Here is a 27332-nt window from a genome sequence, read left to right as displayed (position 1 = left end):
CATAGAAATTAACTGAGCTTGTTTTTAGTCAAGCCTAGATTTGGAACTTTAATTAAAGCTCCCGAAAACGCTCGGTAACTGAACATTGGTAACCCCGACGAGATTTTGCATGGGAAATTAATTTGTGGAATTATTCTTCATTGATTTGAGCTGCGCGTTTTAAAATATAAAATATATTAAAACATTAAAAAACATTACTCGGTTTGTGATTTGTGCGCGCAAGATTAACATATATTACCCCGTTATATAGAAGTTGCACAGTAGGTCGTGAGCTTACATTAATTAAACGAACTAAAATAAAGTTATTGTTGCGAAAATGAATCCGTTTTTCGAGTATGCCTCTCCTGGAGTAAAGTATTCCTGAGCCAAAGTAAACAACTCCACTTTTTGAGGACCTTAAAGGATTGCTGTCCTTCTTGAAAGCTGTGGAGACATTTCCGGTGGCGATGATAAATGTGCGGCTTAGCGAATTAGAAGGCATCATCGCGGATTTCAAGAGCACACACAAGAAGCTGTCCGAGCTGGATGTTGCAGAAATCAGGAGCGATCTGCGCGTCAACTTTATCGATGCAGCGAGGAAGGCAAGATTCATCCTGCACCAGGAAATTATGTTTGTAGCGAGTTCGACACTGATCAACGCTACTTTTGCCACCAATTTAGATGCGTCGTTCGGCAGAACTTTCTAGGCTTTGCCACCACTGCCACTTCCCACTTTTGGTTGAGGTTATGCGTGTGTCTTGAATTCCGGTCCCTGTTCTCGACCATGGTGGACACAAACTATTTCATTAGTCTGGTCGAGAAGCTTCAGCGGTTGCGGTCCTGCCTTCGTGAATCTGCCTTGGAGTCTGTTTGATCGTTGGAGCTCACGGACAAAAATTATGCCGTCGCAATGGAGCTTCTAAACAAAAGGTTTAGTAATAGCAGGCTTATTTTCCAAGCTCATGGTAATGAGATAATGCATATGAGGGTCGTAGAATCCCCATCGGCGACGAGACTTTGCGAGTTTTTGGACAAATTTAATTCGCATATGCGAGCCCTTGCAAGCATGGGAACAAAGAGGCAGATTGCTAGCTACATCATTATCCAAGTGCTGTTGCAGAAAGTTTTTGGAGATTAGAGAGCATGGATTTGCCGAAGTCCCAACCCTCTAACTTTAAAAACACCATAGTAATGGCATATCCTATCAATCAGCTATAGGATATAGTCCACCGATCCCGTCTATTCCGACTTATATACGGCCTGCAAGCAAAAGAAGAATGTGTGCAAAGTTTCAATAGCTTCAAAAGTCAATAGCTTTCAATCTGAGAGACTAGTTTGCACAGAAACAGACAGCCAGAAAGACGGACATGTTTCCATCGACTCGAGATGATCCTAATCAAGAATATATACACTTTATAGGATCGGATGTGTCGTCCTCATAAACATTACATTTAGCATGCCAAATAACAAGTTCAACAACTTAAAGATATGTTACAACTAGAAAATGGCAAGTACAAACCACTATATATTGAAGAAAATAAATTTGGTTATTGTATAAAAAATTAACATACACATATATTTTATTTATTTTTATTTATTGAATATGAATCATATGATATCATATCATATGATAGTATAGATTACAAAACTATGACTTACAGCTATGACTTACAGGCCTTTGACTACGTGTTTTAACTATTGTCATGTTTATAATTAGCTAAGATAACAGTATATTTATTTTAATTTTAAATTTCTTTGTATAAATTGATTTTTTTTAGGAATTTGATAATTGCTTTAATGTTTTATGCGGCTGGGTTCTTAAGATACTCAGTTGCTGCATAATTTTAAGTAGATTTGCTTATTCTGAGAGATTGCTGGAAAGTGCTAATATGTGAGTGTTGTTAGTATAAATGTTTTTGTACCATGTGTTGCATTTATTTATTAAAGTTCCTGTTTCTTGTATAAATTTATTTTTTAGCATTTTATTAATGTCCGTTATGTTATCATTAGGCGTGTATATAAGTGTCATTTTTGTTGCCTCTTTGGCAGTTTTATCTGCAAGATAATTTTTTTTAATATCTATGCCCTGGGATTTATAATATTTTTTTTTTGGTTGTTTAGTTTGCAGTATTTATCGAATGTATGCAGGATGTTTGTTTGAGTTTAATGGGTTTTGAACGGTTTTTTTATTGCAGTGGTTACAGCGAGGGGCAGTGTTTAAATTTATTTGAGATCCATCCGTATAGATAAATGTGTGGTTTTTGCAAGTTTTTTTGATTTCATAGAAAAGTTTCTGGAATGTCAGATGACGTGTTTGTTTTTTTGTAGTCGTGCAGAGAGGTGTTGATTATATTTTGGGGTAATTGCCATGGTGGATTGGTTTGGTATAATTTCGTAGGTTTGAATGAGATGTTATAACAATGAGCTTGGGCTTGATTTTGATGATCTAATGAGGCATCTCAATGGAGGAGTGTGAGGAGATTAAATTTCCTCACACGCCAAGACAGGTGGCAGGGACAGGCAAAGGGGAAGGGGGAAAGCTAAAGTCGAAACATCTTGGAACGTAATGATCTTCTGAGATGCAGCTTGGACGTGCTCAGAAAGTGCGGTAGAAAAACGACGACCCTAGACGACGTGAAACGTCCTTGAGGGATTAGAAGAAAGTAATTTCGCAGAACGCAACGGTCATTGAAGGGGCGCCGCGGCGCAGCGACCAACAGCGGGTGAGAAAGGAAGGATTCACATTGGGAACAGAATCAAGTAGTATTAACGGGCAACCCTGACGCTTTGTAAAGAGGACCACTAGATCAACCAGGTCTTTTTGAGAAGCTGGTAGCGTTAAGTTGGAGACCTGCCTTTGGAAAATCCGACAATCAAGTGCAGAGTTTCCCTTGCAGAATTAAGAGTGGTTAGCTGTAGATGTGGAGAAACTGGCAGCCCTAGAGTCAAGAGTGCAAATAAAAGTAATTGCGAAGGGATCCGTGATCCGTGGCACAACTGAAGGACAGGGTAAACGAGTTGGGTTCGGCCATTTCCCAAACACAGCAGTCAGCCTGTTACACAGGCCGACAATTTCCAACTTTTTTTTTCCTCCACGCATAATTTAACCTGCTCCATAACCTTTAGGCTCCCCTGAACCAAAGTCCAGAACAATCATAGGTTCTATCACCCACAGTTTCCGCGGTACACCTAAGAGAAGAAATTTATCAAATTTTACCATATATTGAATTATGTAGGCCGTGTAATGTCGATGACCATCATTTTTTCTAGTACATATCATTTTTGAAATGTACGTGTTCCAACTACGTGAAATGTACGTAGATACCAAAAAATGGTATCTAGCAGTTACCATATCGTTGGAATAGTCATCCAAAATTGAAATCTCAGATTTTCTACATTAATTTTTGGTCTTCTATGATTTTTCCCCAAACATTTTTGTATGGAAGATTTTTATTTTCTTATTGAAATCAGTAGACCATACCATGTTTTAATTTTGGATTTAAGGAAAAACTCGAAATAATAAAAATATAATAAAATAAAATTCGAATAAAATTTTATTGAATTTATTATAGGTGGTTAAACAATATTTTTTTTCGCGCGGTTCCCACTGCATACGTACAGCCCACCTCCCTCCCAACCGACCGAGGGGCGCCTGCCGCATAACGTACGGCTGGAATCGCGGGAATAAATTCGAGTTAGTATAATGAGTATAGTATATAGGTTTAAATAGAAGGATTATAAAGAAATCGAGGAAGAATTAGTATGCTTTTGTAGGTAATTTAAAATGGAGGTTTTCAAATTTGACAGGGAAGAAAGAGAAATAATATTATACAGACCATTGTAGTTCGAACATAAAATCCTAAGGGGATCATGCTGTGCATATGTCGATCTACAATGGCTTAAGAATAAAGGACTAATGTTTCTGGTCCTTCTATTCGGAACGTTAAACTGTAAGCGTGTTAGTAAGTGCTGGCTATCTACATCACCATTAATAAGGTTGTGTAGGAAAACGACACCCAGCATTGTTCTACGATTTTTTAAGGAGGGTACGTTTATTAGTAGGAGTCTACTATTATACGAAGGTAGGTGAAGATTTGCGTCCCAGTTAAGTCCCCTAAGAGCAAATAATAAAAAGTTCTTTTGTACGGATTCTATGCGGTCTTGATGAACACCGTATTGGGGCACCAGACACATGAACCGTACTCCAGTATCGGGCGGACCAAGGATATAAATAAGCTTTTAGTAATATAAGGGTCATTAAATTCTTTAGCCCATCTTTTAATAAAACCGACAACACCTTTAGCCTTATTAACCATTGAAGAAATATGGTCGGAAAATTTAAGTTTTATGTCTAAAAGGACACCAAGATCATTAACCTGAGTTAATTTTTCTAAGGCAATCCCAGAGAGATAGTACGAAGCCTGGTGAGGACTAGTACGATAAAAAGACATAAGTTTGCATTTTGATCCGTTAAGTATTAAGTCATTAGCTAAACACCATTTTTGAAAATTGTCGAGATCCGACTGGAGTCTGTTTTGGGCAGACGGGAACTTATATTGCAGACAAAGCTTAACATCGTCTGCGTACATTAGTACCAGCGCATTCGTTATGGATGGGGGCAAGTCATTTATAAAAAGAGTGAATAGTAATGGGCCAAGATGGCTTCCTTGAGGGACACCAGATGTGGCACGGACTAAGCGGGAGTATTGATTTTTTAATAAGACTCTCCCTGTTCTTCCATTTAAATAGCTGGAGATCCACGTAATGAGGTCGGTTGAGAATCCCAAAAGATTTAGTTTACTCAACAAGAGTGAGTGATTAACTGAATCAAATGCTTTACTAAAGTCTGTGTAAATAACATCAGTTTGAAGTCCCTTTTGGAAGCCATCTAAAACAAAGGATGTCAACTCCAATAAATTAGTGGTGGTAGAGCGACGCTTAATGAAACCATGCTGACATGGAGAAATTATTGATGAGCATAGGTGTTGCAAATGAGGAGTTATTAATTTTTCGAATAACTTTGGAATCGCTGACAATTTTGAGATGCCTCTGTAGTTGGCAGCATCGGATTTTTTCCCCTTTTTGTGCAGAGGAATTATGAGAGATTCTTTCCATTTAAAGGGGAAAATCCAAAGATAAGATTCCAAAGATAAGTTAAATAGTTTTTGAAGAGGTTTGCACAGAGCCCTAGCACAGTATTTTAGCACACAGCCTGGTACTCCGTCGGGGCCTGGCGAATAAACTGGTTTTACCTTTTGAAGATCCAATAATATATTGTTTTCAGAAAGAAATGGAACAAATATACTATTAGTTGGTTGAATGTTGTAAGCGTATGGCTGATCTGAAGTGTTAGGAGGTAAATAAGTTGTTTGGAAAAATTTTGCGAATAAATCCGCAATGGCCTGATCCGAAGTCGCTGATAAATTTTGATATGTAAGTAGGGAAGGAAAAGATACATGTTTACGCTTCGTGTTTATAAAGTTATAAAACTGCTTTGGATCCTGAGTGAACTGAATCCGACAGCGGCGAATATAATTTTTATAACATTTGGCGTTATGCACGGTGAAATTTAGCCGAGCTATTAAGTATCTTGAGAAATCTATGCTGCTACAGGTTCTTTTATATTTATTTAAAATCCTGTCTTTATATGTTTTTAATTTTGTTAAGCACCTTGTAAACCAAGGGGGATTATTTGTAACGGACGGATATTTCCACGGCACACTTAAGTCAAAAAATGAATTTAATGTCAAATAAAATTTATCTAGGATGATATTTATATCAGTGCATGCCAGAATATCGGACCAGTCAAAAGTATCAATTAATAAATTAAGTTTACGAAAATCAGCCTTACGAAAACAACGAATCTTCTTTGATACGCAGGTGGTTAAACAATATTTTCTTCAATAAAATTGGAGTTTTTAATCTCATATTTTCAAAAAGTCATGGCTATCTACAACTTCTGTAAAGCTTTAATAAACAAGCTAAACCTGCAATAGATACGTTTTGAACAAAGAAAAAGTTTTAGAAAGACATCAAAGACTCAACTGCAAGGGTATATAAACTTCGGCTCCGACCGAAGTTAGTTTTCCTGTCTTGTTTTTTATACCCTTGCAGAGGGTATTATAATTTTGGTCAAAAGTGTGCAACGCAGTGAAGGAGACCTCTCCGACCCTATAAAGTATATATATTCTTGATCAGGATCACCTCCTGAGTCGATATGAGCATGTCCGTCTGTCCGTCTGTCCGTCTGTCCGTCGGTCCGTCTGTCCGTCTGTCTGTTTCTACGCAAACTAGTCTCTCAGTTTTAAAGCTATCGAGTTGAAACTTTGCACACACCCTTCTTTCCTTTGCAGGCAGTATATAAGTCGGAACGGCCGGGATCGGTCGACTATATCCTATAGCTGCCATATAACTGATTGATCGGAAATGCCATAACTTTGGTGTTTTTTAAGTTAGAGGGTTGGGACTTTCCACACATGTTATATTTGACCAAAATATCTTATGTACAAAATTTCGTAAGGATCGGCCGACTATATCCTATAGCTGTCATAGAACGATCGAAATTGGCATAACTTTGGTGTTTTTTAAGTTAGAAAGATGGGATTTGGTAGAGATTCTATTTTGGGAAAAACAATCTGAGAATTTCATAAGGATCGGCCAACTATATCCTATAGCTGCCATATAACTGATTGATCGGAAATGCTATAACTTCGTTGTTTTTCAAGTTAGAAGGATGGGACTTTCTGTGCATTCTAATTTGGGCCAACATATATGATCTGCTAAATGTCATTAGGATCGGCCGTCTATATCCTATAGCTGTCATATAACTGATTGATCGGAAATGCTATAACTTCGTTGTTTTTCAAGTTAGAAGGATGGGAGTTTCAATGGATTCCTCTTTTGGCAAAATAATTCGAATTGTCAAGTTTCATAAGGATCGGCCAACTATATACGATCCGCTATATATCTAATAATATAAGATGCGTGGCGCCACCTAGCGGACTGCGACTCAACTGCAAGGGTATATAAACTTCGGTTCCGCCCGAAGTTAGCTTTCCTTTCTTGTTTTTATTATTTGGTCATTATACCCTTGCAGAGGGTATTATAATTTTGTTCAAAAGTGTGCAACGTAGTGAAGGAGATATCTTCGACCCTACTAAGTATATAAATTCTTAATCAGGAACACCTCCTGAGTCGATATAAGCATGTCCGTCTGTCCGTCCGTCTGTCCGTCCGTCTGTCCGTCCGCCGTCTGTCTGTCTGTTTCTACGCAAAAAAGTCTCTCAGTTTTAAATATGATATAGTCGACTGATCCCGGCTGTTCCGTCTTATATACTGCCTGAAAAAAACTGCAATTGTATCAATTTAAGCTTCGCCCGAAGTTTGCTTACTTTTCGTCTTATTAATGACTTGCCTCCAGTTTTTACGAACTCATTTTTACTTATGTACGCAGACATTGTTAAGTTTTGTCTTGCGTTAAAAAATTAATTTAGGTTAATGATCTTGATATCTTATTAGACTTAAAATTGACCTAAATATTCCATATTTCTTAAAGGTTCCAATGGTGTTATTGGTTTAATACGAAGATGGTCAAATTAATTAAAGAAATACATGACTAAAAGCTTATTTATATCATTGGGCCGTACGATACTGGTCACGTTTATGAGTCCAAAGTCCCAAATATGAGGCTCATCAAGACCGCATAGAATCTGTACAAAAACATGTTTTACAATTAACTCATAGGGAGCTTAATTGGGATGTAAATCATCCCGGGTCCTGCTTAGCAGACACTGATTAATAAACTTACCCTCCTTAACAAATCGTAGAATGATCGTCGGTTATTTCATGGTGCCCCGGAGATAGCTCTCAAGATTTTTGATGATGCGCAATGAATCTATGTTGCTTTTGCTCGCGATCACCAACAGCTGGGAGCCAAATATTCGAATTGGGTTTAGAATTGAATTGTAGAGTAGGAGCATGTAGCCGATTGGAGTGCACCCTCATGCACCCTCTTTTAGGTGCACCCTCTAACATTCGATATGGCTACGCCAGGTTAGGTGGCTGATATTGCTAGACTATGGGTGAATATATGTAACTGTCTTTTGATTTTATGCATCAAACCATGAAGCCAGACTTTTTCGAAGGCTTGAGATACATCGAGGAATATAGATCTACAGTATTCTTAATGTTTGAAGCTGGGCGTAGTTTTGATGTTATTCTGTTTACTTACTCATTAGTTCGAAGTTTCTTTTAAAGAAGAATTGGTAGTTCCATAATACGAAAGGCATTTTTCAAAAAGTTTAGACACCCATAATAGTATACTTATTTGTCTGTACGATCAGGAAATGTTCTTCTGTTTTTTCGGGTCTGGGATATTAATACGCTGAGAGGCAAGAAGCCAATTCTTTGGAAAGTAGCTGTGGGAGCCTGCACCTGCGGAGAGCAATAACGGGGATAGAGAACGATCTCTCTACGATCTCTCTACTTTTTCACTTATATTCTGATCAGCGAACACTTTTAAACTAGTAAAGAAAATTTGGATTACCGGGGCCATTAGGTTGCTTACAGAGTTGGGGTACGTTCCGCCGAATTTATAGATTAGCCCAGAAATAACACGGTATGCTTCGTTTAATACAAATCCCCTTTATTATGTTAAGTTTACAAAAAAGGGTGAATCTCACCGCAGCTTGGCTCAGCCGACCAACCGCTCGTCCTCGTCGATCCCCGATCCCCGCTCCGGGTTGGTGCCAATACACACGCCCTTCCAAAGCTTGCGCCCGGCAGGTCTTCTTCGCTGCTCTTCTGCTGCCGCTGCTCGTCCGTCGCCGCCGCTCCCTCGTCGCCGCTGCTCCTCTGACGTTATTGCTCCCTCATCCTCACTGCTGCTCCCTCATCGTCGCCGCTTCTGTTGCTGCTCTTCCGTCGCTGCTTCTCCTTTGCGGGTGCCGTGGACCTTCGGTATCTTTGGCTCACTGGGAATGCCCGTGGCCGGCACCTAATCCGTGTTAACAGACCGATAGGCTCACCTCCCAGTCATACGCCGGGCAGGATATGCTTCTCGCTGCTTAGCGGCCGGATCAGGGCACGAAGGGCCTACCTACCCCGCAGGACACACCCCCGGTCACGTTCGTCACTCGCCTTCAAACACCTGCGTGCATACGCCCCGCAGGATCTATGGCAGGCCAGAGGTTTTGGCGTCGCGTCTCCTTTAACTCTAGGTGATACGCTGTGCATACGCCCCAGCGCCAGGATTCTAATGACTCTCCCGGGGTGTCCCTGCTTGGTTTCACTGTTGGGCTTGAGTTCCCGAGCTGGCTATCCCTTGCTTCACAGGCGTACGCCTGGCCGATCCGTCGCTATCGCGAGGATACCTGTCGTCTCCGGGAATAACCTAACCCGACTCGTTTTACCCTTGGGCTTCAGTTCCGCCGCGGATCCTTGATCCTTCTCCCACTTGCTCCTGACTTCTACTGATTCACGTACCGCCGCCGGACTTACCCACAGGGAGTCCTTAAGGTACTGATCGCAGATCCTTCGCAGTCACTTAAATCCCGCACTTGAGACTGTCGGACTTACCCACGGGGGGTCCATCAGTCTATACTCCTAATTCCTCTAAGGAAACTTTCCCGCTTGAATGTGAGACTTACCCACGGGGGGTCTTTCACTAAACTCTTGCAGCTTTTCCAGCTCTTCCAACCCTAGAAGACTCGGTCCCGATTTGCTCCAGAGGCCCTCCTCCCCCCTCCTCCTCCTTTGCAACCTTATTGATGGACTCATAAAGAGAAGGTCCAATAAATAAAACCAAGCTTAAAAAAAATATATATATTTCATTAAAAAACATATTGATCAAAGTGTTGCGGCTATGCCGTACTTACAGCCCCTTGGGGTCAGCAGGCCTGTCGACCTCCGATGCAGCTTTTTATATATTCTTAATCAAAGATTTACTACATAATAAGGTATATATATATATGTTGATATTAAAGGATGTACATAATTAATTCAGGAAGGCAACATTTTGGAAAACTTATAAGTTAATTAAATTAAAAATAGTGATTCAAAATTCTATGCAATTTTACATTTTTTACAGTTGCAGACTGTTTTTATTTTTGTTAGAGATTATTCTCTTAGGGAATAACGGATCCAAGGCCGCAGCATCGTAGAGAGCAGAAGTCCACTCTTCAAGATCTTCTTTATTGATTCCAAGCCTCATTGCTACCTCGTGTTCCATATGTAATCTAAGGGAAGTGCGGGGGGGTGAGTTTTATATAACTCCGTTACATTTCCTCCAAAACGATCCTCTGCAGCGTTATTTTCTCCTACCGGCTTCTTTTTTTCTTACTTATATAAGTTAATTAAGTTAGGTGGTAGTAGTAGTTGTTGGTCCGTTGCTGATGACGATGTCTTCAGGTGCGGGTAATGTGTTAGTTAATTATGGTAGGTGGTAGTAGTAGTTATAGGTCCGTTGCTGGAGAGAATGTCTTTAGTTGCGGGTAATATGATTGTCCCTGGCGGTTGACTAGGATTCTTCCTTCTTGCTGGAAGTTATGATGGGAGTAACTAGCTCCGTTATTACCGCCCTTGAGGCCGAGTTTTGATATTAGAGTTCTCTATTGTATGAAGCTCAAGCATAAACTGAAACTTAAAGCTAACAAAAATATATTTCATAGCGGCCACGCAAATATGCAGTGTTCGCCGGCTATGCACGGGCATCCGGCCAGACGCTGCGTCAGCAGTTTGGCCAGAGCGAGCTCTTAAGTAATGGGACATTGCCGTTGCGCGGTTAACATCAGTTAACTTATATATGTTATATAAGTTCGGCCAAATACCAACCAACTCTTACAATAGTAAGAGCTTCACAATAAATTCATTTGTGATTCAAATATGTTATTTGAGATGCACTTTTAATTGATTATAGAAAACGTAATTATAGAAAAGTCAAGTAAAAATCTTTGGTCTTAGTAAACCATCCGCGAGAGACAAGTTAGGGTTCGATAGTGAAGCTAGGCTTATTATTGCTGCCTAAACCAAACCTACTTGAATATGCTTATTCCAGGGAGCTTTAACGGGCTTATAAATAATTGCATGGGAAAGAAAGGGATGGCAAGCATGCAACTTTGGAGACCACTGCAATCTGGACAATGGGACGGAACTGAAAATTTTTGTCTTAAATCCTGTTCGTAAAAATCACCCTCACAACTTCAAACACATTCTTTAGCTCAGGGAATTCCTTTATTGCCTTTACCTTCTCTGGGTTTGTTGTGGCCCCGTTACTGGTGATAACAAACCCGAGAAAATTTACGCTTTTTTTAAACGAGATTTTTGTGCTGAGACTCTATGCCTGCATCGTGTAGGCTCTTTAGAACCCTGTCTAGGTGCTTGCTGTGAGAGTTTTCGTTCTCCAAATAAATTATGACGTCGTTATAACTTGCCGATTGTCTCTCGTAGGATATCGTCAATGGTTCTTTGTGAAATGCTGGCCGAATTTTTGAGTCCAAAAAGGAGTCTTCGAAATTCATATTTTCCCCCGTTTACCGAGAAAGACGTTTTTTCTTTTTCGGCGAGAATGATTTGATGATAGCCGGACTTTAAGTCCAGCGTTTTGAAGTATTTGGCTTTGCCCAGTTTTCCCAATATCATTGAGATGCTTGGCATGGGATACCTGTCGGACACCGTTCTTTCGTTTAGTTTGCGAAAGTCTATCACTAGTCGCATGTATCGATTTCCCGCCTTATTGGTTCTTTTCTTGTCCACAATCCATATTGGGTTGCAATAAGGGGAAAAAGATTTCTATGCAGTTTTTGAGCAGGTCTTGGTTTTCCTTATTAACGAAATCCGCTGCTCCCATAGGATGTGGGTAAAGTTTGCCATAAATGGGGTCTTCGCTCACCGTTCTTATGGTGGCTACAACTGAGGTGTTGTAGGGTAAGGCTTCGTTTGGATCTGCAAAGGATTTTTTTCTATTCTGTAGCATTTCCAAGAAGGCCGTCTTAAACAAAGAGGTGCGTCTGAGCAATCTATTTTCGTAAAGTTGACATCAGCGCACTTATAGAATGACATTTTCTCAACTTCTGTGGCCCATTTAAGGTGGTCAGAAGCTAAGTAAAGGGATGCTCCTGCATGTTTTAACAGGTCGAGGCCGATTTTCCCATCAAAGGATGACAAGTCCGGTAGTATGAAGAACGGTCGACAAGTCTTTCGGCGCGAGCTGCCATCGTACCGACGGAATATGCGATAACCGGTAACGGCTGCTTATCTCCAATAGACCTAAGATTTCTGAGTCCCCGCTGGTTAAAATTTGACGGCATCTAACGGCTCTTCACGACGGATATTGTCTAAAATTTGTATTTCCTCATACACCCATAGGCAGCTTAGATTACACCCACGGAAAATATTCGTATCGGCAGTGACAATAAGAAACAAAGACAAAGTCAACCAGCGCATAAGTGGCCGGATTATTCCCACGGAAAACTGTAGGGTCAGAAACAGGAAATAAAAAAAAATTGTTCGACCCCTGTTTAAATTACTGTCCGAGCCGGGCAAAGTTATGAACAACAAAATTAAATCAAATATAAGACGGAAAAAAATAACTCCTTTCTGCTTTTAAGTTGGTGTAAAATAACTAATTTTCTTTTTTAATTAATTTATTTTTATTTATACATTTGTATTTTTTTTGTACTTCAGATTTAGTGTAGCAGCTTAGTTGCTGCTAACTCTTTTCTACTATATGAGTGGCAATCAACTTCTAAACTGGCATCAGATTAAAATCACTTTTTAATGAGTTGTTAAAATCATTCGTTAATTTTTCGTTTTATTATTTATTATTAGCCCTTCTATCGCTTAGCATGACAAAGACAATTTTGTTGCAAAATAAAACACTTTGATTTTTATTTATTTTTTTTTTTTAAGTTCTTTGACAAAAAAAATTTTCTTCTTGCAGATTTGGTTAGAGTCTGGATAAAAAATTCCAAAAAATTCCAAAATTTAATTCCTTTTTGGGTGTAGGTAAATGTTGGTTGGGCGTCGCCCAGTTTTTCTTAGTAGTGTTCCTCAGCTACCTTGTAGAGTTACGACGATTATGTTGCGGAGTTTACTGTCTCCGTTGCCGCTGGCCTAGTGACTCAGCCGGCAAATAAAAGATAGATAATTATAACGGCGATTGCCAGAGTTAAATCTTTACTGAGCAGTACGCTCTTAATTCTTTGAGATACTGACTTAAACTAAAACTCTTTAAATCTAAGCTATGGTGGCCCGACGGAAACCAAACGGCTGAAGGCCCTCCCTTAAAAGCGGCTACGCTGACTTAGCATAAGGCTGGACTTAAATAAAAGTATTTACGACTGGTGCCTATTACATTGGGTTTGTTATAAGTATTTTAATGTTATTATACCCTTGCAGAGGGTATTATAATTTTGGTCAAAAGTGTGCAACGCAGTGAAGGAGACATCTCCGACCCTATAAAGTATATATATTCTTGATCAGGATCACCTCCTGAGTCGATATGAGCATGTCCGTCTGTCCGTCTGTCCGTCTGTCCGTCTGTCCGTCTGTCTGTCTGTCTGTCTGTCTGTCTGTCTGTTTCTACGCAAACTAGTCTCTCAGTTTTAAAGCTATCGAGTTGAAATTTTGCACACATCCTTCTTTCTGTTGCAGGCAGTACATAAGTCGGAACGGCCGGGATCGGTCGACTATATCCTATAGCTGCCATATAACTGATTGATCGGAAATGCCATAACTTCGTTGTTTTTTAAGATAGAGGGTCGGGACTTTCCACACATGTTATATTTGATCAACATATTTTATGTACAAAATTTCGTAAGGATCGGACGACTATATCCTATAGCTGTCATAGAACGATCGGAATTGGCATAACTTTGGTGTTTTTTTCCCAAAAAAAGTCAACTCAACCTAGCGAGCGCTTCGGAGAATTACGCTAGGTTGAATTACTCTTTTTAGGAAAAGCGTTATAACTTCACCAATTTTCATTATTTTTTGATGAAATTTGTCTCGTTTTATTCATAATGAATGGGACAACATTGATATGTATCAAAAATGGCCGAATTTTTGTAAGTTGTACCGAAAAACTGGCATCAAAATCCGAAAAACACGAATAAAAGTCGAATACTTCAGTTTCAGGTGTAAAAATTTTGTCCTTTTTGTTCAACAAAATCGAAGATACATTTTTTTTTCAAAAGGTTCAACATTTAACTATTGAAAGGCACCGAAAATTTTGAAATCGGTTGAAAAAAACGCGTTCAGGAATTTTTGAGCGCAAAAAAGTCCCGAAAAACGGGTTTTTTTAAATAAATAAAAATTGGAGGGTTCCAAAAATATAAAAAAAATATTTTTGAGTTCTCTTCGACCAGATTAACAACCTACACTATCTCGTTTCACAAGTGTTTTTTCACTGTCGCACCGTGCAATTGTTTACTTATTTATGTAACATTGTCTCTTGCTAAGACATAAATGCATATACAAAGATTTAAATAAATTTAAATAAACATAATAAACATGAATACCCAAGAATGTATAAGTTAACACAATCACCCTGCGACAAATTTATTTAATATATTTTCTCATATAGTCGTAAGACCCGATCTTGGGAAGTAGTGTAAGACAAGCTTTATTTGGGTAGTTGTAAGAAGAGCTTTAGAGATAAGAATATTTCGGTACTATGTTTTCGTCAGTAGATTTAACATTAGAGATAAGAACATTTCTGTACCCAGTGGAGTCGATTTTTGTAGATCAAATGCGCCGGTCATCACCACGCAAGACTCATATTAAAACTCAACCCACAAAACCACGTGGATAGATATTACCTAATAAATCGTTCACGCTAAACAGCGGAGCGGACAAAGAAAACTAATTAACTAAGACAAACCAAAACTTATTAATTATTATTAAATAATAAATCGTTCACGCTAAACAGCGGAGCGAATAAATAAAGTTATTTACTAAAATAAATCAAAGACTTCTTAATTGGCGCCCAAACGGATTTTCGAGCCTACGACAAATAACTTATTTTCAATAAATGAAACCAACAAAACTCGTCGAAAGGCCGGTGCAATAAAGTAAAGTGAATATAAAGTGAACAGTGAAAGCTTTTAAACGAAGAAAGCAGTCAGAGACAACTACGGCAGCAGCGGCTACTCTACAACAACCGACAACAATCTACAACAACCTACAAGGACCTACAACAACCTACAAAAACCTACAACAACCTACAACAACCTACAAGGACCTACAACAACCTACAAAAACCTACAACATCCTACAACAACCTACATTTCATAAAATACAAAATAGTAAACTAGTATAAAATATAATTAGCACTTAATAACCTATTTAAATTAGAAAATATTGTTAAGCAAATAAGTTTGGTATAAACCATCTTAATTCATTGTAAGTATAACGCATATTGAATGATTCAAAATTTTCATATTCCTTATTACATATTCACTATTATTATATTATCTATTATTATATTATTATCTGTGCAAATTGACGACAAAAACACATGAGCGACAGTGAAATAATTTTAGACGACCTCCTGTTAAATTTGAATAAATGGTCAGTCCATCAGTCGCGGCGGTTAGAGAGTTCAAAGGAAAACAACTCTTCAGAAAATAATTGGTGGTCAAAAACAAATATAGATAGCGAAATGGAGTTAAGAGAAGCTCAGTTAAAAACGATCGTAGAAAGTGCTGTTGGCGGTGCGCTTGCAGTTCAAAAACAATCATTTGAAAAAAAATTACAGGAGCTTAGTGAGCAAATACAAAAACTTACAGTTGAAACCCCAGAGGTGGAAACTTACACAGATGCCGTAATCATAGAAGGTGTTGTGTGTAAGGAACCCTTGGATATAATAAAGTCTCTCCCAGACTTTGAGGGCAAATGTGAAACTTATGTGTCGTGGAGGAAAGCGGCTCATGTCGCGCTTAAAGTTTTTGAAAAATACGAGGGCAGTTCAACATACTACCAAGCTCTTGGCATTATGCGAAATAAAATAAAAGGCTCAGCAAACACGGTGTTGGCTTCTTTTAATACGCCGTTAAATTTCAAAGCAATGATCAGCCGTCTTGATTTTACATATGCCGACAAAAAGCCGGCTTATCTAATTGAACAGGAGCTATCAACATTACGGCAGGGTGACATGACACTTACTGAATTCTACGACGAAGTCGAAAAAAAATTAACCCTACTTACTAACAAGACATTAATGACATCCGATAATGCCTTGGCGATGTCACTAAATGAAAAGTACAGGGTTGACGCGTTGCGTGTGTTTATAACTGGAGTAAAGAAAACGTTGAGTGATATTCTTTTTGCGAAAGGCCCAAAAGATCTACCGACAGCACTTGCTTTGGCGCAAGAGGTTGAGTCTAATAATGAGCGTTACAAATTCGCCCTTAATTACTCGAGAAAATTAGGAGACAGAGGTCAGAGAACCGATCATAGACACAACGATAGTGATAGAAATTCATTTATGCCCATTCAAAACAAAAACCCTTATTTTACATACGATAGTCAGGAAAGGCAAGGTCGCAGCCAGTCAATTAATCAGGATGTTTCTATGCGCACTATTCGAACGGGCCAAGATAAGTTTAGGCAAACACATTTTCCGACTCAGGAAAATGTTTGGCCACCTCTGCAAGAAAATGTTTGGGCATCTGAACAAAATAATGAATGGCCAACACACAACCAAAACGCATGGCAACCTAAACAGAACGCACGTCAGTCTCAAGCACACACTGGTTATGCACAAGCATCAAAGAGACCAAATAGTGGCACTGCAAGGTTTACAGGACCAAAACAGCAAAGGATTAATCACTTAGCTCATGGGGAAGGTCAAGGTAGGAAAAACGCCGACGATTATCATCAGGAGGCCGAAGCGGCAGTTGAAGATTTTGACGACGAGCTCACATGTTATGATAATGTTCATTTTTTAGCCACAGGTCCCTGCTACCGTACATAGAAAGAAAGATAGCAGGGCGAACCATAAAACTTTTGATCGACACCGGGGCTTCAAAAAACTACATACAGCCCCTTCCCGAACTAAAATACACCACACCAGTACAAAAAGAATTTTCAGTTAAATCGTTACATGGTTGCAATACGGTAAAATATAAATGCTTTATTAATCTTTTTAATAAAGATGTTCCCTTCTTTATTCTCCCAGACCTTTCGAGCTTTGACGCAATAATAGGACTTGACTTACTAACGCAGACAAACGCAATCCTAGATTTTAAAACCAAAACTCTAAAAATCAACAATGAAGTCGAGCCAATTAAATTTTTGAGGTGTAATAGTGTAAATTTCACCAATATCAATGACATTGTGGTACCAAACCGGATATCCAATAAATTTCATATAATGCTTAGAGACCGAATGGCTGTCTTCGCAGAGCCGGAAGAAGCACTGCCGTATAATACCAATATTATAGCTACAATACGTACCGAAGACGATCAACCCGTATACTCAAAACTTTATCCGTACCCCCTAGGCGTAACAGATTTTGTAAATGAAGAGACAAAACATTTGTTAAAAGACGGAATTATCAGGCCCTCGACGTCACCTTACAATAATCCAGTTTGGGTAGTCGATAAAAAAGGTACAGATGAAAAGGGAAATACGAAAAAAAGGTTGGTCATTGATTTTAGGAAGCTTAACTTAAAAACAGTCGACGACAAGTACCCTATACCAAATGTAGTATCCATCCTGTCAAATTTGGGAAAGGCCAAGTATTTTACAACCCTGGACCTTAAATCGGGATTCCATCAAATCCTGCTGGCGGAAAGGGATAGGGAGAAAACAGCCTTTTCAATTGGAAATGGAAAATATGAGTTTTGCAGATTGCCGTTTGGCCTAAAAAATGCTCCAAGTATATTTCAACGTGCCATAGATGATGTTCTTAGAGACCAGATAGGGAAGTCATGCTATGTTTACGTTGATGACGTGATCATTTTTTCGAAAGATATGGAGGACCACGTGAATGACATTGCGTGGGTACTGGAGAAACTTTTTAAGGCCAACATGAGGGTCTCTAAAGACAAATCTTTTTTTTTTAAAGAAAGCGTAGAATATCTTGGATTTACAGTAACTAGCGGAGGTATTACAACCAGTCCTAGTAAAGTAGATGCTATCAAAAACTATAAGCAACCCACAAATTTGTTCAGTGTTCGATCATTCTTAGGGTTGGCAAGCTATTACCGCTGCTTTATCAAGGACTTCGCATCGGTTGCAAAACCCCTAACTGACATTTTAAAGGGGGAAAACGGAAAAATCTCCGCCAGCCAGTCTAAAAAGGTTCCAATTAGCTTTGATGAAAAACAATGTTTTGCTTTTGAGAAGCTTAAGAATATTCTTTTTTCTGAAAATGTAATGTTACCGTATCCTGATTACAAGAAACCCTTTGACCTAACTACGGACGCTTCGGCTCTTGGCCTGGGTGCAGTCCTTTCTCAGGATGGCAAGCCTATAACAATGATTTCAAGAACGTTACGGGATAGAGAGCTTAATTTCGCGACAAATGAGCGAGAACTTCTGGCCATCGTTTGGGCCTTAAAGTCTCTTAGGAACTATCTGTATGGTGTCAAAAACTTAAACATTTATACAGACCATCAACCGTTAACATTCGCCGTATCGGATAGGAACCCAAATGCTAAAATCAAAAGGTGGAAGGCGTTTATAGACGAGCATAATGCCCAAATTTTCTACAAGCCAGGGAAAGAAAACTTTGTTGCCGATGCACTATCCAGGCAGGCCATCCATGTTTTAGAAAACGACCCCCAGTCAGACAACGCAACAATACATAGCGAAATTTCACTGACATATACCATCGAAACAATTGACAAGCCTGTCAATTGTTTCAGGAACCAGATAGTTATAGAAGAAGGTACAGCAGACTTAACCCGCTCTTTTATTATTTTTGGAAGAAAGTCAAGGCATATTATCCAATTTTTGAACAAGGAAACTTTACTAGGGAGAATTCGTGATGTGGTCAAGCAGGATGTTGTTAATGCACTACACTGCGAATTACCCGTACTTGCTTTGATTCAGAACAGTCTCGTAGATGAGTTCCCAGCAACAACTTTTCGACACACAAAAAAAATGGTCATTGACATTTATAATAACGCAGAACAAAAAGAAATTGTAGCTACAGAGCACAACAGAGCGCACAGGGCCGCGCAAGAAAATGTAAAGCAAATTCTTCAGAGTTATTTTTTCCCTAAAATGTCACAATTAGCCGCTAGTTTTGTAGCTAACTGCTTGGTATGTCAAAAAGCCAAATACGACCGTCATCCGCAGAAGCAAATCCTTGGCACTACACCTATTCCTTCACACGTAGGCGAGACCTTGCACATCGATATTTTCTCCACAGACAGAAAGTACTTTTTGACATGCATCGATAAATTTTCTAAATTTGCTATTGTGCAACCCATAGTTTCTCGAACCATAACTGATATAGAACCTGCAATAATGCAGTTGATGAACTTTTATCCTCATTCAAAGACTATATTTTGTGACAATGAACCGTCTATAAATTCCGAGTCAATCAGGTCACTTGTTTCAAATAGATTTAATGTTGAGATAGCAAACGCACCACCACTCCATAGCACTTCAAATGGGCAGGTGGAAAGGTTCCACAGCACGCTTTTAGAAATAGCTCGCTGCCTGAAACTTGAAAGAGGCATGAGCGATACGGTCAACCTCATACTTCAGGCCACTATCGAATACAACAAAACAATTCATTCAGTGACAGATAAAAGGCCGATCGACATTATTCATTCAATTTCTCCTGAATTTGCAGACGAAATCAAAGGAAAGGTTAAAGAAGCTCAGGAGATACAGCTAAAAAGAATAAACGAAACAAGGCGAGACAGAACTTTTGAGGTGGGAGAAACCGTCCTAGTCAAATTGAACAAACGTCTGGGAAATAAACTTACCCCACGATATAGGACAGAAACGATCGAAGCAGACCTTGGGACAACGGTCCTCATAAAGGGGAGGGTCGTGCATAAAGACAATTTACGTTAAAATCATTGAACATCAATTAATCGTTTAAATTCTTTAGTCTTGTTGTTTATCTTTTGGGCTGACAACCGCAAAAAAAAAAAAAACACTAAAACACTGATAACAAAGTTTGCAAACGTTTATCAATTAAACATTTGACCAATCTTAATATATATTTTTTTTTTTGTTTTGTTTTGCGTCATCCTCTTTAGCATAGCCAAAGAGAAATGCTACACTAATGATTTCAAAGCCTGCGCAAACAGAGATTTTTCAATCAATTAGCGTTCTACAAATACCCCTAAAACAAATTTTCATATTTTATATATTTTCATATTTTTGTAGTTATTACTGTGAATTTAATTATTATTTTAAGCTTAGAATATCTAATATTTAATAAGGGTCTTAAACACTCCAGCGGTATAGACAAAGGAATCCTAAACATTTTCAAGATCATCGTTCCAGTCCTCACAGTTAAGAAGTCTGAGGACAGCCTTCGACTAAGAAAGGGAGGAGTTAACACAATCACCCTGCGGCAAATTTATTTAATATATTTTCTCATATAGTCGTAAGACCCGATCTTGGGAAGTAGTGTAAGACAAGCTTTATTTGGGTAGTTGTAAGAAGAGCTTTAGAGATAAGAATATTTCGGTACTATGTTTTCGTCAGTAGATTTAACATTAGAGATAAGAACATTTCTGTACCCAGTGGAGTCGATTTTTGTAGATCAAATGCGCCGGTCATCACCACGCAAGACTCATATTAAAACTCAACCCACAAAACCACGTGGATAGATATTACCTAATAAATCGTTCACGCTAAACAGCGGAGCGGACAAAGAAAACTAATTAACTAAGACAAACCAAAACTTATTAATTATTATTAAATAATAAATCGTTCACGCTAAACAGCGGAGCGAATAAATAAAGTTATTTACTAAAATAAATCAAAGACTTCTTAATTTATACAAACTAACTTATATAAAGAACCAGATTTTTAAAATAGGGTATTATCTATAATCAAATATCTAAGAACGCCCCTTACAATTTCCGAATTAGAATATGAATATATCCCTCTAAGACTTAAGCATGCCTGAAGGCACATATTTTTTTTGTCTTTAACAAATAAAATTACAGCTTTTCATTGTTTGAAAGCTTCGGAGCTTTTCAAAGATGAGACTTATAATTTTGTGTGCTTTTTATCAACCGCCAAAAATTATTTAAACGATTGAGAAATTCTTAATTTATTTGTTAAGGCCAAAAAAGTGATACGTGCCTTCAGGCAGCTTTGGCTTCGAGGGATATGGATATGTATAATATAAAAAAAACAACAACACATAAATAGTATGGAATGGGAGCAACATACTTTCCATATCCGTGAAATAAAAGAAACCTTTGATAAGTCTTACAAATGTGTAAGTCAAAATAGGGCAATTAAAAAGGATACAATTAACAAACATGCGAAGATTCTCGTAAACTCCTTCAATGAGGCAAGAATATTAGTGCATGAAAATAGGGAAATAGTAAATAAAACGAACTGGTCAAAAATATCAAAATTACTGATCAAGTTACGTTTAAATTTAATAACAGTCAAAGAGATAGGAAAGGTATGACCTAAATATATCGATACCAATAATATTAAATACCCCTTTGACAAAAGCTAATGGCGAGCAGCAAAAATCAGTAGAACAGATAGAAATCGATTCAACAGAAGACCAAAATTTCGAATCAACCGAGGAAATTAATATAAAACAAGAAAGGAAAGCTAACTTCGGGCGGAGCCGAAGTTGATATACCCTTGCAGTTCAGTCGCAGTCCGCTAGGTGGCGCCACGCATCTTATATTATTACATTTATAGAAGATCGTATATAGTCGGCCGATCCTTATGAAATTTGGCAAATCAGATTATTTTGTCCAAAATAGAATCTGTACCAAGTCCCATCTTTCTAACTTAAAAAACACCAAAGTTATGCCAATTCCGATCGTTGTATGACAGCTATAGGATATAGTTGGCCGATCCTTATGAAATTTTGTACATAAGATATGTTGGTCAAATATAACATGTGTGGAAAGTCCCAACCCTCTATCTTAAAAAACAACGAAGTTATGGTATTTCCGATCAATCAGTTATATGGCAGCTATAGGATATAGTCGACCGATCCCGGCCGTTCCGACTTATGTACTACCTGCAAGAAAAAGAAGGATGTGTGCAAAGTTTCAACTCGATAGCTCTAAAACTGAGAGACTAGTTTGCGTAGAAACCGACAGACAGACGGACAGACGGACCGACGGACAGACGGACAGACGGACATGCTTATATCGACTCAGGAGGTGATCCTGATCATGAATATATATACTTTATAGGGTCGGAGATGTCTCCTTCACTGCGTTGCACACTTTTGACCAAAATTATAATACCCTCTGCAAGGGTATAACAAGAAAGGAAAGCTAACTTCGGACGGAGCCGAAGTTGATATACCCTTGCAGTTCAGTCGCAGCCCGCTAGGTGGCGCCACCCATCTTATGTTATTAGATATATAGCGGATCGTTTATAGTCGGCCGATCCTTATGAAAATTGGCAGATCAGATTGTTTTCCCCAAAATAGAATCTGTACCAAATCCCATCTTTCTATCTTAAAAAACACCAAAGTTATGCCAATTCCGATCGTTCTATGACAGCTATAGGATATAGTCGGCCGATCCTTATGAAATTTTGTACATAAGATATGTGGGTCAAATATAACATGTGTGGAAAGTCCCAACCCTCTAACTTAAAAAACACCAAAGTTATGGCATTTCCGATCAATCAGTTATATGGCAGCTATAGGATATAGTCGACCGATCCCGGCCGTTCCGACTTATATACTGCCTGCAAAGGAAAGAAGGATGTGTGCAAAGTTTCAACTCGATAGCTTTAAAACTGAGAGACTAGTTTGCGTAGAAACAGACAGACAGACAGACGGACAGACGGACATGCTCATATCGACTCAGGAGGTGATCCTGATCAAGAATATATATACTTTATAGGGTCGGAGATGTCTCCTTCACTGCGTTGCACACTTTTGACCAAAATTATAATACCCTCTGCAAGGGTATAACAAGAAAGGAAAGCTAACTTCCTGCGGAGCCGAAGTTGATATACCCTTGCAGTTGTGCCATTTCTGATCGTTTAGTTATATGGTGGTTATTGGATATAGTTGGCCGATCCCTATGAAATTTGACAAGTCAACTTATTTTGCCCAAAATGGAATCTGTACCAAGTCCCATCTTTCTAACTTAAAAAACATCAAAGTTATGCCAATTCCGATCGATCTATGACAGCTATATGATATAGTCGGTCGATCCTTATGAAATGTAGACAAGATATTTTGGTCAAATATAACATGTGTGGAAAGTCTCAACCCTCCAACTTAAAAAACACCAATGTTATGGTATTTCCGATCAATCAGTTATATGGCAGCTATAGGATATAGTCGACCGATCCCGGCCGTTCCGACTTATATACTACCTGCAAGGAAAAAAAGGATGTGTGCAAAGTTTCATGTCGATAGCTCCAAAACTGAGAGACTAGTTTGCATAGAAACCGACAGACAGACAGACGGACAGGAGGACATGCTCATTTCGACTCAGGAGGTGATCCTGATCAAGAATATATATACTTTATAGGGTCGGAGATGTCTCCTTCACTTCGTTGCACACTTTTGACCAAAATTATAATACCCTCTGCAAGGGTATAAAGATCTACACGATCTGACAATTCTTGCAGTAATAACATTACCGGAACACGGAAAAGAAGAATTAGATTCAGACACCAGTATAAGAGATACAAAACACAACATAATGACAAACGGGGTAGCTTCCCAAATGGGAATACATTAAAGACATCTCAAATGCCATACCAGAGTTCAATAGCCAAAAACAAAATCTTCAAAGATTTATTACAGCCCTGAATTTGGTAAATCTAACAAAAGGATTATTGGAACAAATAGCGGTTGAAGTAATCAAATCATAAATTGTAGGATCAACGCTATATAAAGTACATAATGAAACCACTATAAATGGAATCAGTAAAAAACTCAAGCAAGCATGCTGTTAAAATTAAACAAAGAAAGGTGGCTGCCTATTATAAACTTTTGAAAACGACGAAAAATAAAATGCGTGCACTCGGCTATACGTTATATTTCGATATATATTCCGGGGTCCCATCAGGACACTGATGGGGGCAGAGATGGCAACCTGAGGATCGACACAAAAAGCGGCAGCAACAGCAGCCAAGTTAACAATCGACGGTAGAACCAAGGCAGCAGCAGCCAAGTCAACAATGGGCAGCAAGCCAAAGTCAAAGACAGCCGAATCGGCAGTGGGGAGTGACGCCTAGACAGGGTCAGATAGAAAACCCAGCGCAGGCATGCAACAGGTGCGGAGGCATGAGCCATTGGGCCAGTGGGTGCAGGAACCCCAGAATTTTGTTCTGCAGGATGTGTGGCGCAATAGGGGTGAGGAGCACAGAATGCTGCCAAAGAGCGGGAAACGCGCAGCGATCTTAGCCGGAGAGGGGATGGATCGCGAGGTGCTACCTCTCAGAACTAGTTGGAGGTTTATCAGGAGACGATCAGCAGTTGGCGGCGGTCGTCAAGGACAAGGAGACTAATAAAGTTGGCTAACGGGAGCCACACAGAGACTCAAATGGTACTCCAGACAACAGTAAGCTTTGGCAACAAGGAAAGATTGGATATGTTAGTGTTGCCATGCATGGGAGACAGAGCGGTGCATGGATGGGATTTCATCAAATAGTGCTTACAGCTCACCCATCGTCATAGTAAAGAAAAAACGGGTCAATGGAGAATGTACGTGGACTTCCGAAAAATAAACGCAAAATCAGTAAAGGATGCGTACCCGATGCCACGAATAAGCTTCATAGTGGAAAAATTGAGGGAAGGAAAATTTTTCAGCAGACCTTAAATCAGCAGCCTCGACCTTAATCTCACTGGAGAAAGGGAGCAGAAAATACACGGCCTACCAGGGAAAGGTCTGTACCAGTGGAAGGTGATACCGTTCGGGTTACACTCAGCCTCGGCAACGTTTCAAAGGGCCTTAGACCAGGTCATAGAGCCGGATATGGCTCCGCATGCATTTTCGTATTAAGATGACATCATCGTGATCGGACGCACAAGAGAGGAGCATTTGGCGAATTTGAAGGAAATATTCCGTAGACTGAAGGCGACAAACTAGAGGATAAATACGGAAAAGTATAATTTCTTCAGGGAAGAGCTATTGTTCCTGGGTCACCGGATAACGAGTCAGGGAATTGGCATCCCGAAAAGGTTGCATCGATTACGGAATTGGAACCCCCAACAAACGTGGAAGGCAGTTCATTGGGATACGGCAGTTCATTGGGATGACGTCGTGGCATCGGCGATTCGTCCGAGACTTCGCAGGGGTCGCCAAACCATTAAACAATCTCCTTCGAAAGGGAACAAAGTGGGAATGGAGGGCAAGACACCAAGAGGCATTTGAGAATCTAAAGTCGCGGTTAGCAGAGGATCCAGTGCTGGCATGCCCGGATTTCCCGAAGGAATTTGTGCGGCAAACGGACGCCAGCGACTACGGCGTGGGTGCAGTTCTGACGCACGACAATGATGACGGCGAGCGAGTGGTCGGTTACGCCAGTCGAACGCTGATAGGCGCAGAGAAAAATTACTCGGCAACCGAGAAAGAGTACCTAGCAATAATATGGGCAATTCGGCAGATGAGACCATACCTGGAGGGGTACCAGTTCGACGTGATCACGGATCACATGGCGCTGAAATGGCTGAATAATATGGAGCGCCTACTTGAAAGGATTACGAGATGGGCCTTCGAGTTGCAACAATATGATTATGTTATCAGCTACAGGAAAGGCAAGAAACCCACAGAAATGACCAGAGTACATAGAAGGGGCAGTCATCAGTTTACCGCACCATACACGCCGCAGAAAAACCCTACAGAAAGGGCAAACAGGATGGTTAAGACAATGATCGCCCAGTTTGCAGGCAATGACCAAAGGACATGGGACGAACACTGGCCAGAATTAATGCTGGCAGTGAACTCAAGCGTGTCAGACTCCACGGGAGACTCGCCATGCTTCGTAACCTAAGGCAGCAAAGAATGCGGAAAGCAGCACAAGCCACTCCCTCAGAGAATGCAGCAAAGTTACAGAAAGTATTCGAGCTGGTGCGAAGGAACATGGAGCGCGGCACAGGAACAAGCTCGGCACTACAACCTGAGGAGGCGGGAGTGGAGCCCGAAGATCGGCGAAACAGTGTGGGCAAAAGGAGCACCATTTGTCCAAAGCAATCGAAGGTTTCGCGGCGAAACTAGCGGCGAGATACGACGGGTCGTACACAGTAATGCATTTCATTTCGCCTGTGATCGCAATGCTATGTCACGTTGGCACGAAGAAAGAAAAAAGAGCATTCGTAAGTGAGCTAAAAGCCCAAGTGGAGGAGTCACCCCCACAAGCGTAGAACAGAAAAAGGAGAACACACAAACATATATAATATCAACAAAAAGAGGAACATGCAGAACACATACACGAGCACGGAATTACATGAACAAACGGAGAAAAGAATGAGGAGGTGACCGACAACGGGAGCATGGAAGTGGATATAAGAGCCGCAAGAACGGATTGCCTTTTTTTAGACATGCATTTCTGCCTATTCCAGGCGGCCGAAATGCATGTCTATAAAAAGGCAGCGGTGGACACCGGCCGGCCTTCTTTTTTTCTATCCCCAAGCCAATATGGACACATCGCAGAGTCCCACGCCCTCACCAAAGACGACGCCGTTGTTCTCCTCCGACGAGAGCGACCTAGAGATCTTGGACATGCCAGGATGGGACATCCGGCGGCTCCGGGCCACGAGGAGGATCCTCCGGGTGATGACCCAGGGGAAAAATGGAGTACAAGGAATCCCGGTAGGCACGGCCACCGTGAAGGAGGACGACTACCGGCCCAGCCTGGAGCTAACGGCGCTGCACCAGAGACGAAGGAGGAGCCACGAAAGGAGGGAGGCGGACGCAATCCTAGCGCTGGCCTTTGCCAGGATGAATTTGGCCTCGGAGATGGCCAAGGCGGCTGTCCGGCGATGGAAGGCGAAAGTGACGTCGTGGCGCGCTGCAATGCTCAAGAGAGCGGCGCGCCGGAGATGCCAGCACAGCAGAGCCACCCGGCGGATGCGGTGGGCCATAAAGGAGACGCTGGACGCGTGAATTAGGTGGATGGGGGGGAGGAGGAGGAGGGTCCACGGGAGTGGCCAAGCCGGAAGTGGCAGCCGGCGAGGCCACCCACCCCGCACCCCCAGGAGCACG

This window comes from Drosophila ananassae, chromosome XR (genome assembly GCF_017639315.1).
Source record: "Drosophila ananassae strain 14024-0371.13 chromosome XR, ASM1763931v2, whole genome shotgun sequence".
In the NCBI taxonomy this organism is placed as follows: domain Eukaryota; kingdom Metazoa; phylum Arthropoda; class Insecta; order Diptera; family Drosophilidae; genus Drosophila; species Drosophila ananassae.
This window is presented reverse-complemented; position numbering follows the sequence as displayed.